Source organism: Tetrao urogallus, assembly GCF_951394365.1.
Source record: "Tetrao urogallus genome assembly, chromosome: 1".
NCBI classification, from domain to species: domain Eukaryota; kingdom Metazoa; phylum Chordata; class Aves; order Galliformes; family Phasianidae; genus Tetrao; species Tetrao urogallus.
In genome coordinates, this window is record NC_136813.1 from 131,875,321 (window position 1) to 131,887,749 (window position 12,429).

Genomic DNA, 12,429 nt, shown 5'->3' on the forward strand with positions numbered 1-12,429 from the left:
CAGTTAAAGTAATGCAAAGTAAATGCAGTCACAATGGCTATATATAAACAGTGCTTCGGATTTCTTTTATCTTTGTTTTAGTGACTCAAACTATTTGCATATCTTGACAAGAAAAGAAAAATGGAGGCTTTAATTAAAAAGAGTTCCTTGGCAGATTGATGTATCTGCCTTTATGTTCTTTGAAAAACGAAATATATGATGAAAACAGTGTCATTTTAGAAACCCTGATGTTACTCTCTTTGGTTCCATTACAGGCGCAAGGCATTAATTACTGCAGGGTTATGACAATACAGAGCAGCAGCTTGTCACCTTTGTGAGGTTACCAGGAGGCGATAATGATGGTCTGTGCGAGGCTTGTTCAGCCTGCTTTCTGTAAACACATTTGCACAGGAGAAAAGCTATTAGCACAGCTCACACCAGAGACAGTCCAAGTTCCTGGGGCAGGACTTCAGTGACGCTAGGGACTTAAACCACGGATAGGTCAGGACTCCAGTTCACAGCTTTGATGGCCAACACAAAAGAGAAAGCACAGCCAGCCTGGCTCCTAAACTTGAAAAATTCATCCTCCGTTTCTAGCCCACTGTACAAAGGTAGGAAATTCAGAGGTAAGTTCACACTGCTGACAGACATTTAATAAATCAGAGAATAGGATGGAAGTTATCTTCTGACTGTTTTGGACTGATCACTTTCACCTCTGCTAAATTTTCCAAAGCAGAAGTAGTTTTGTTTTGTTTTTCCAATGTCATCGTCCTAATGTCAGATTTTTTATATGGTAGGTGTTCATTTACTCTGGTATTTGGAGATGTGTGGACAAAGAGGCTGTGTAACAGCTCAGAGGTTTCTCTTGCAGGAATGCAATATTTACTTACACCTCTGGATGTGAATTCTTAAAGCTGAACACAGCTGTTCTGAAGAGTTGGAAAGCTGTTTTTGCTGATAAGGGATTGTCTCATAGATAAAGCATAGACCTGTTTGGCAGCTGCCATGGTCCTAATCCTGATAAAAACATTCTGCATCATGAGGGTCCACCATGAAATATTAAGCTGCATAGTAATAGCAGATCTCAAATCAGATCTCAGATCTGTTTCCCATGTAGGTGGCACAGAGAAGGTAAGGTGCTGGAGCAGGCTGCTCAGAGAGGTTGTGGATGCCCCATCCCTGGAGGTGTTCAAGGCCAGGTTGGATGGGGCCCTGGGCAGCCTGGTCTAGTATGAAATGTGGAGGCTGACAGCCCTGCTTACAGCAGGGAGGTTAAGGCTTCATAATCTTTGAAGTCCCTTCCAACCCAGGCCATTCTATGATTCTATGATGATTCTATGATCCAATCTATACTTTTTTTTTTTTTTTTTTTTTCAATCATATATATATATACAAATAATTATATATAGATTAGATACTTATATATATAGATTTAGTACACTAACACTGTAATGAAACAGGTGATTTTGAGGTTTAGATTTTTTTTTTAAATTTTTGCAAGTACAACTGGAAAGAAGTGAAACTATTATTATGATGTAACAGATATTATTAAGTGCGGAATTTGCAATTAATGCCAGGTTTCCGATATCCTGCTATATTTTAATAAAGTTTCAGGATTATTCAGTATTTCAGCTAGTTTTTAAGCTATGGGAAATATAACATATCTAAATAACTTTACTCAGTATTACTATAGCTGTCTTATTCATGATTCACTTTCAACAAAATCAGCTGCAAACATAAATCTACAATTTTTTTTGAGAAATTTGGAAGCTCATTCTTTCCTGAAATTTTAACAACTGAAGCATGATAAGAGAATATATTGAGTTGTGCAAGATAAATATTGGACCAAGAAGCTCTGAAACTCTGGGTAAGCCACCAAAGAACATCTATACTGCCACTACAGTATTTCCCCCAAAATTACGTTTAAGATCTCAGAATTATCAGAGTGAAGAGCACGTACCTTCGAAGCAATAATTAAACAAGTAATGTTTTCTGATGTCAGTAAGTTCAGTCACTGAGAGGGTTCACTGCTGCAGGGAGACGTGATGTCTCCTATGCACAGGTCTGGTATGTTATATCAACATTTCATTTTATTCACTTGGTTTTGTGCTGCTCATCACTTTTACAGGTGAGAACTGCATAATTATGAGCTGAATCTGAAGTCCAAGATCAGTTGTTAACCCAAAAATCTCTCACAGTACCCATTCCTCAACTGCCAAGAGCAGCAGTAGAGCTGAGTGCAAGGTTTTGTAACAAATAGAGAAAACATCAAAATTATATCCTCTAACCTCCTTTTTCTTTTTAATAAAAGAGGAAATTTGGCCATAGAAAAAGTGAATCAATTGTCTGAAGCCATCATGATGGCTTGTAAAATGCCAGCAATGGAACACAGCAGCTCAGTCTTCCATTTCTGCTTTCAAAAACCCAGAAAACTCATTTGGAGCTTTAATTTCCATTCAGTTTCTGCTTAGAGAGAAACAAGCAAAAAGCAGCTTTAAAAATAAAACCGACATGTTTCTTTCTTTTCTTAAGATTTCTCTGTGCTGAACTTTATCTATTTTCTATCGTCCCATAGATAACTCTAAATCTATCCTTCTGACTTGAAGCTATAAAGATCTCTTTGCCTGTCAGGGAAAGGCAGACAGAGATCCGCAGTTCCACAAAAAAGCCCTTGATAGAACACTGAGGATATACACGTGGTATCCAAAAATCTTGTATCTCATAAGAATATACATAATATCAACCAGATTTATATAAGTATTCCACTCAATTTAGTGCAAATCTAGGACAGAAGTTTATATCTACTCCAAATTATTTCCTTTCCACAGTCCAAAATTGGGGTATATTTCTCCTCATTGGAGTACTATTCAAACCAAAGCAGTGAGTGCTATTAACAAAATTAAACACACCTCGTTTTGTTGTGCCAAAATATATTTAACACAAATCCGTAAACAAAAGAATGGTAAGCCTATGTGATCTGTTAAAAACAAACAAATGTTGGCAAAGTTCTACAAATACCATATCTTTTTGTAGCCACACGAGTTGCCTTTTCTTCTTTTCTCTGTTTTTCATTACTTGAAACAACCATAATAAATGTGAAAAGCCTGTAACTTCCTTTGGGACTTTCTCTGGAGGACATCACTGCTTTGGTGTGCAGCTAAAATATTGCTAACAAACACAATGAGAAGAATTTTGGGAATGGTATCAGAAATACAAAAAGTAATTTTAGAGAATGACGAAGGTAAGGGTGAGCTCTTCAGACTTCCTAGAAAAGAAACTAATTAAAGCTCCCTGAAGGACTCTGACATTTATTCATAGTGACGAGATGCTATTTAATCTCAGATTCTTTTGAAATAATTATTACTGCAGGGAAAAGAGATGTATGAGATAGGATGTTTTGAGTAGCAATCCATCAGGTGTTCACTTCCAAGCTGACTATGTTATTGTTCTGGAGCAAAAGGTTAGTTATCAGTCTGCCATCAGAATTTCCCCACTGAAAACTAGTGCCACTCCACATTTTTCAAACTGTCAGTAGAAAACAGAGCTTGCAACTGAAAGATTGCAGTGAGATGCAATGATCTTTATGGGTCCTTTCCAACCCAGGTTATTCTATGACTCCATGATTCCAAATTTACCTTCATAGCTCTTCAGCATTTTGGGAGCTTTTAGGGATGGCCCAGGACAGAAAACCAAAATTTACCAGACACATCAGTAACATGACAGTCAGGATGTTCTGCTACACTTTGCCCACATATTGGCCCAAATTTTCACCAAACTCCAGGTCTTCGTCCTCTTTAGCAAAAATCTTCCTACAAATATCTGATGCAAAAAGTTAACAACTGTTGAGTGTTTTCCATTTTTTAACTGAAACATTTAGAAAACATTTAGAAAGAGCAATCCCAAAGCATTTTACTTTAGGCATTACTGTCATAACCTCAGTGAAAATACCTAACTAACTGTTTAAGACAGCTATTTCTCACAAACTTGTTAAAAAGAAAATATGTACAGGATAGCCATTCTGACCCTTCCTGTGAGCTCATTCAGTATGCCCTGTGTTCTCGCTCAGCAGCCACAAACCACAGGGTCTGTGGGAGGTACTTTGCTATACTTTGCTGAGAAGCATTAATACTGCAGTGTCTAGCTCCTTTCAGGAGCTTCCCCTTGCTTTGCATCGGTATGCACAACTCCTCCCTCCTGAAATCTCCTTTTAGTCTCATTACTAGACCTCCTATTCTCTTGCCAGGCCTCTGTTCTTGCTTCCAACACTCCGCCTCATGTCTATGTAAAACTCTTCCACAGCACTCCCTTCTGTCAATGTCTGGCTTGGTCTGTGCCTTCCTTCAATGACTAAATTATTATCCCATTATCCCAATCTATTATTCAGAAAGGTCAGTGAGGCCCTGCTCAACTCCATGACTAGGCTTAGGCATGTCCTCATACCCTTGCTGTATGCTCCACATTTGCTTCCTGCAAACAAAGCCTTTCCCAAGCGCTTCTGCCTCTCTTGCCTCCAAAGCTACAGAAACTCGGATGCTGCCAGATGGCTTGGAAATACACATGCCATGAAAACAGAGCAAACTTTAGCACTGTAAGCAAGCATAGATCAATCAAGCTATGCTGATTAAGATTACTTGCTACTCTGTCCCAAATCCTCTGCAAAACTTAATATGTGTTTCTTGTACAATTGTGTCAGTCTAGGTTTTAATGCTGTAGTGCTAGATTACTGCCAGTAACAATAAGCAATAGAGGGACAATGGCGGGATATAATCCAGCTTCTCCCAACCTTTTGTTCAGTAGAGTTCTTTTTTTCAGAAATTCTCATGATCTCCAATAAATTTTTATTAAGGTAAGTTGCTTTATTAAAATAGCTACAAGGAACACGTCATAACCTCATAGATTGTGTGAGTAGGCTGAGGTTAATAACTGCTGGTTTTCTCAATTTTCTAGATTTGAGGATGAGTAAAGGGAACAGCAGTTCTCAAATCAAGGAAAAAACAATTCCAAATATTTTTAATATTATTTTTTGTTTAAGAGTCTGAGGATTAATTTTTTTTCCCTTATTATTCTGAAACAACTCCTTTAAGATAAAGGAGGCTATGAAGACTTGTAGAATGTATGTAATTGAACTTAACTTGCAGGAAAACTAAGTGAAATGCAGAAGTCAGTCCAACATAACGCTCTGACAGCTTCTACCATTCTCACAGTGACTGAGAATTAAAGAGAATGCATAGTTCAGTACACACATTTCCAAAACAGCCAGTATATTTCAGATGGAAAAGTGTAACATGTTTTAGGTTCCCTGGGTTGTTCCTTCTGCCTGTCTAGCCCAGGTCTTAAGTCAGAAAATAATGTCTATATTGTCCAAAGCTCATTTACATCCATTCACACATTTGAAAGCCTGTTTCCCATTTAGGTGGCACAGAGATCCTTAGGGCTCTCTCTCATTCTCTGCTTACTTGGGGATCCAGCAGGGAAAGATCACTGCTGACCTCCCCATCACCCTTCTCAGCATACCCAATGCTTTCTTGTTCTAAGGCTGGGCTCCCCATGTCACTTGTCACCAAATGAGAAGTGGAACAGTACCTTGAGCCTCCTGAAAGACATTTCACAGAACCAGTCACTAGTTCTGCCTCAAGGAAAAATCCCTGATGCAAACACTTTCTGAGAACCAGCACACCACCTAGGAGGGATCTGCAAGCCTCAGAATCACAGCATCGCAGGACTTTCATGTGGCTTGATGTGTACTTAGCCACACCATTCAGCTGACCAACAACTCCAGCTGCAGATGATGACTCTTCATCTATCATCTGTACTTGATTTACAGCCACAGCATGTGTTTCATGTTAGAAGCAAAAGGGCTCTGCACTTTTCACACATGGCTCTTCGTGGAATTGATCCAGTTGCTTCTGTGACCCAATCCGAACTTTGAACACAAAAAGCCCAAAGTGTGGTGTTTTCAACATGCTATTATTGTGTCTGTGGAGCTCCAAGAATGAAATAAGCTGCTTCTAATTATGTGAACTGAATGTGCGTTGATGGCAAACTTCAGTAGTACTCATGGAGTTTTCAGAAACTCCCAGAGAACAGTAAATGTATCATTAAGACTGTTGAGAAGCTCTTTTTCTGATTTCTTTTTTTTTTCTGTCAAAGATATACAGCTGGGCAGGACTAGAACACACAACAGCTCATAAGGACCAGTACCAAGACAAAGTATGGCTTTCAACTGCCCTTTTTTGATGCTGAGCAAACTAGGTAAGAACTATTTCAGATTTCACTGAAGTCAACAAAAAGCATTCTCTGTATGTTTTCAGGAGCTTTGGGATCTAAATCTTTATCCTCACAATTCTGTTCTCTTAACTAGGTACAAGGGATAAATAAACTGATTCCTAACAGCCCTTTCTATATTTCTATGGCATGCCATGGGGAACACGCTCTGAGCTCCTGGCACAGTGAGAACATGAACTCCACATTTGGGATACAGTAGATTAAAAGTGAATACTGATCATCACATCAAAAAGTCATTGTCAATCCATTCCAGACTAGCCGTGATAGGCTATCTAATTGTTCAACTGTCTTAAAAGAATTGCTTTCTTCATATGATTAGTAGATGGGCAGCCAATTGCCAAAGCTGTCACTAAGTCCATACAAGAACAGCTTCCTATCATTCCCATGACAGTGGTATCTTTCTGACACCACTCATTTCTTGAATGAGAAAAAAAAAAAAAAAGAAATACTTAAAGATAAATCTTTCATTGTCACAGGATTTAACAGAGAGAGGGAGAAAAAGATAATATACATATGCATGAAAGCACACAATAAAACTGTCAAGGTGATTCATACAATCACCAAGGTTGGAAAAGACCTCTATAACCATCCAGTTACCAGCACTGATTTCAAAGGCTTTGATAGCTCATGTGGAGCTACTTTTCCACAAAGTCTGCCTCCATCTTGGGTCCATCAACCCATCTTGCAGTCTTGTAACTCAACTAATGACACCATTTAAGGCCTGTTTACTTTCTTCCTCTACCCATCTCTTTAGGTAACTTCTCCTTTCCAATTCAGTAAAAAAACACCTTCATTGTCAAGTCAAGAACATTTATTTCCAAGATACTTACCAGAAGAGTTCAAAGTGTGTTACTTAATCTTTGGAGATGAGAGATTTACTTTCTCTTCCATAAATTCTGCCCAGTGCCAAGCAATTTGTTAACACCATATAGGATTAGAGTAGTGATACTTGGCACACTTCTTATTTTGGCTTTTATGCAGAGAAAATTCTAAAATAAAATCTCCGTTACTCGTTACTTTGCTTTTCATCTAGAAAATTTTCCTATGATGATAGCATGCATGAATTTGCATTACTACATTAGGACTTTCCTTATTCTCACTCACAACAAGGAGATTTTGTCATAGAAAGGACTGCAGAAAAGGATAGTGCAATAATGAGCATCTTATTAGAAATGTAAGTTGAAAGGAAAAGATTTGAGTAGATAGGAAAAAAAAATTATATTTTCACTTATAATGTCAGCTGTTTCTGGTAAATGGGAAAGGTAAAAGCATGCAAACCTTACTGTATGCAGTCATTAACTTTGCTTCTTCTTCTCCTGCAATTGTTTCTTGTCAATAGGAAGTCAGTTACCCATCCTTAATGGATCACTTTCTTTTATGCTTAATATGATTTCATACTCATACAAACTTATTTCAAACTTTTGGGGAAAAAAACTAATTAACTGGTGATGGGACGAGGGTATGACGATTCCATTTTAAAATATAGTATACTGAATGTAAGCTTTGTAGCTTTCTCACTCAGTTCACAGTTGTTCCAATGTTGTGTTTTTTTTTCCTGCCCTGGATGTTTACCCTAGAAATCTTCTCCCAGACATGATGCTGCACATAAAGAAAAGAAAATACACCCAAGAGCTGCTGTCATTTCTTTGTACTAGTTGGCATTGCTGAAAGCCATCTTGAATTGGGTCCACAAATTCATCAGTTTATGAAATCATAAGAGTGAGTACAGTGGTGGCTTTTTTTTCCCTACACAATGACTGATATTTCTTTTTTTAATTTACAGATATAGTATGATCTAGTACAGGAACTACTCCAGTGACGGTTTACAGGGACAATATCTCAGCAGAAGGGAATGGACCTCTATTCAAGTTCATCTGAACACACACAGAAACGTTAAGAGCTGAATCTAAGAATTTAAAGTCTGCTTTGGGCTCTACTAGAAAACTCCTGGCATCAGGCTCTGATTGCTCATTTGAAGAGAAAAGACTGCAACACTTATTGACCCATCAGGATTCCTGAGCGTTAATTTATTAATGGAGCTGACTTGCTTGTTTCATGTACACCTCAATCACATCCTCTGACATCTTCTGCTATTCATTGGGAATGAACTCTTTCCATCCAGGGAATTTTACCCTAGACGGCTGAGACTACATATTTATTACACATTGAAAAGAGACTACTCAAGCAGATCCAGACTGTTAGGATGAAGAAACCATAATTGGAGACGGTATGGTTTGCTGCTGTGCTTCTCAACCACAGAGCTAGGTCACCAGAGGTGAAGGTAAATGTGTCTGTGTTGTAGTTACTCTGGCAGCTCTTTGCAGTACACAAGGCCTTGAAAATTTTACTAGACAAGGAAAGAAAGATAAACATAGTTCCTTCCTCTTACTCTTCAAAGTTGGGCTTTCTTAACTCATTAAATCCCACAGAAAACTTTACAATAAACTTGCCTCCACTCTCACTTTTCCTCCCTGTGTAGCCCTTCTATTACAAGTGTGAAAATACAGTGACATTTTTTGTATCATTAATAGGCGATAACTAGCTAATAAGAGGGAAAGAAAAGATGAAACCCAATACATTGCTGTGTATAAATTCTGTGTATAAATACTCTACTGGTTCTGGAGTATTTTTCCTACTATTTGACTTCAGTAAAGTCACTTCGGTTTTCCCTGAGCCTGCTTCTTCTTCGTAAATGGGAGAAATGAAATATTTACTTTTTTGAGATTCAAATGTGAAATGCATTTAATGACAGTTTAGAAGCACTGATCAGAGCAACTCAGCAAAGACAGACAAGAACTAGGCCAAACAGAAATGGCAGATTATAACTAGAAGAGTGATAACTTCAAAAATGTGCTTAACCACACAAGATCTTGTTTACCAGATATTTTTCCAGAAAATTTTCATTTTATGACGTCATTATAAATTGAATAATCTGAATTTAAGATACTCACCCAAAAGAATCCCTATGACTTTGGCACTTCTTGGTGCAGAACATTTCTCATAGCTAGTTTTACTATTACTGCATTTTTAAGATAACAGAGTAACATGGCGAATACTTTGATGTATGATGAAACAGAATTTACAAGAATTTCTATGTTGAATATTTTCTAAAGAAAGCAATAGAAAGAACTATGGCTTGAAGAAGACGCTGACATAATGAGCTGTAGACCTTCAATCTCAAAATAACAATGAACAGAATCTTTGGGGGCAGCATTTTCTGTGTTGTAAATGCACTGAGGTCCAGTGTGCTGCAAATTGAAAATTTGGCCAGTAACATGATATTGAACAATGCATGGGTTAGTGACTTAGTGAAAGTTTCAGTTTTCTATCAGTGCAAGGATTATCTACAGAGTTCAGAGTACCAGTGTCTATCAGGTAGCAAGGTGCCGAAAGAAATAAAGGAATCTAGAGATGATGATGTTTCTGTTCCAAAACCCCTTTGCTTTTATTACTTTTAGAAAAGGGTTCCAAACTGTGGAAAGAAGATGGAATACAAGTTCCAAACTTCACAGCTGGAACATATATCTCCTATGAGCTGATCTGAAACATTAGGTCTGAATATCCCTCTAATTTGGATGTTATTCAGACTTAAATTCTGTAGCAAGACCCAGATTGAGGTATACCAATGTCTAGATTCATGTGACAGTAAACATGTAAACTAAGCTGAGTTTGAAGTCCAGGTCAGAAAATTTCCACAGTCCCAACATAAGCAACTCCCTTCACTTTGAGAAACTCTGAAGGGTATTACATACTGCTGAAGTACAGAGAGATAAAAGAACCATGGTTAGGGTCAACAGGCCTATTTCTGATTTTAAGAGAAAGGCTTTAAAAGGAGTGCAGAGAAGGCAAGTCCTAAAGAAAATAATTAGTCAAGCAAAAACATTTATACTGGATTGTGGGAACAACCTGAAATGATTTTCCCTTTGGGACCTCAGTTGCAGAGGCTTTGCAGGCTGTCCCAGAGACTCTTACTGTCTTTGGATCATGAAGCTCCACAGCTGCTTTCTGGGGAGAAAACTACCAGAACTAGGGGAAAATGAACTACAGGGAGGAGGAAGATGCCTTAACAGCCTGCTTGCAGTGGAAGAGGTCATCTTATGTAGGAAATCACCATAGAGGTCAGCAAACCATATTAATTAAATTCTGCTACTTTCTGGAAATAAGATAGCACAGTAGATGAAGATTAGCAATAAGAGATAATGAACGTCTGCGCTGAATGCAGAGAGAATGGAGAAGGAAACAGTCAGGCCTTCTTGACAGTATCTAGAAATGAAATGGAAAAGTGATGTTTGAATATGAACACAAGCCTTAAGATTTTTTTCTTCTTTTTCTTTTTCTTCTTCTTTTTCTTTTCTTTCCTTTCCTTTCCTTTCCTTTTCTTTTCTTTTCTTTTCTTTTCTTTTCTTTTCTTTTCTTTTCTTTTCTTTTCTTTTCTTTTCTTTTCTTTTCTTTTCTTTTCTTTTCTTTTCTTTTCTTTTCTTTTCTTTTCTTTTCTTTTCTTTTCTTTTCTTTTCTTTTCTTTTCTTTTCTTTTCTTTTTCTTTTCTTTTCTTTTCTATTTTGCAAGATTAATTTTAGAAAATATGTAGAAAACCTGTGCACATATCCTGTAGCTGACTCCCTTTAGAGCTGGTTCTCAGCAAAGAATCGATTGGAACTATCTTTCTCTGGTATGCACCCAAAGAAGTCAATAAAACAACCCAAAAGAAGAAAAATTTTCCATTCTATGTAATCTGAAATATGTGAAACAGTTTTTATTAGAGAAAATGGAAAGAGAGGAAAGATCACCCTTCAGCATAGATGTAGATTCCCTCAACAAATATTTGAATTCTTGCCAGTGTAGCTCCTGAACATATAAATAACTTAGTATAAGCCATAAAATAAAATTGGGGGACACAATAATGTTTTGTATCATTGGTTTCTAATGTTATGGTATCTGAGAAAGCATATATATTCACTTACATTTCACTAGATAGACATTTTGAAGGTTCAAAATATCACTGCAAAATTTCATTGGGTTTCCAGAATGTAAAACCATAAAATATATCCACATCTTCTGAGGCAAAGCACATTTGTGCTGTATTAAAGAGAGTATATTTTGTTCAAAAAAGGGGTAAAATACAAATGTAGAAATGTGACATAAAGTTCACCAAGCATACATTTGAGTGGGTTTTCCATAGACTCATTTCTACAGTTGATGGAACAAGAAGACAGGATTACATTACTTGACTTTTTCAGATCAGTTTCTGGCTGCAAAATGCTTATGAATGTCAAATTGCCTCTTTGCCAACCCCTTGCCAATGGCTGTCAGCACCGGCCAGCAGGGCTGAGCAGCACTACCACCTAGTGGTACAGCCTTCCCAAGAGGTGACCAGCCACGAAAATCTTACAGACCAAATGCTCCTCTTGCTGATGGTACCCAGAAGACACTGATCTCTTACAAACTGGTACAAAACCCAGTGGCATTAATTTGCCAGTCTGACACAAAACCCAAAGGGTGGAACATTACAGCAGTTCCACACGTCTTGATAGGAATAAGGTGGCTACAGATTCATAGTCATAGAATCATTAAGGTTAGAAAAGATCTCTAAGATCAATTAGTCTAACCATCAAACCATCACACCATGCCCACTCAGTTATTAAGGTTTGAGAAGACCTCCAAGATCCCCAAGTCCAACCCCAATCCACTCTCACCATGCCCACTAACCATGTCACCATCATACAAGCATCTATACAGCAGGTCCTGTAACAGGCTAGAAAACTTTCCAGCATCTTATATAGGAAGGCGTCCAAAGAGCATAGAATATGTGAAAGTTAAACAAGTAAAAAAATGGGATTAGGGAATTACACACTAAAAAAAAAAAAAAAAAAAAGAAAGAAAGAAAAGAAAAAAAAAACACATTGATGTGGTGTGAATGAAATGATTTATTTCAAATAAACCATAGATGGAGCCCCAGATAAGTTCCTGCAAGGGTGTCTCAAGCACTGAAACATTACTATGTTAAAAGTGGAGGATGGAAGCTGAGGACTTGCACAAAATCCAAGCCAAAATGAAGGCTTATTTTGCAATCCAAAAATACTGTTAGCCTAGTGAGGACGTACACATGTAGCAGTCTAGAAGAAATGCTGAACACAGGTACATATCTGAGATCCATGACCTCTTCAC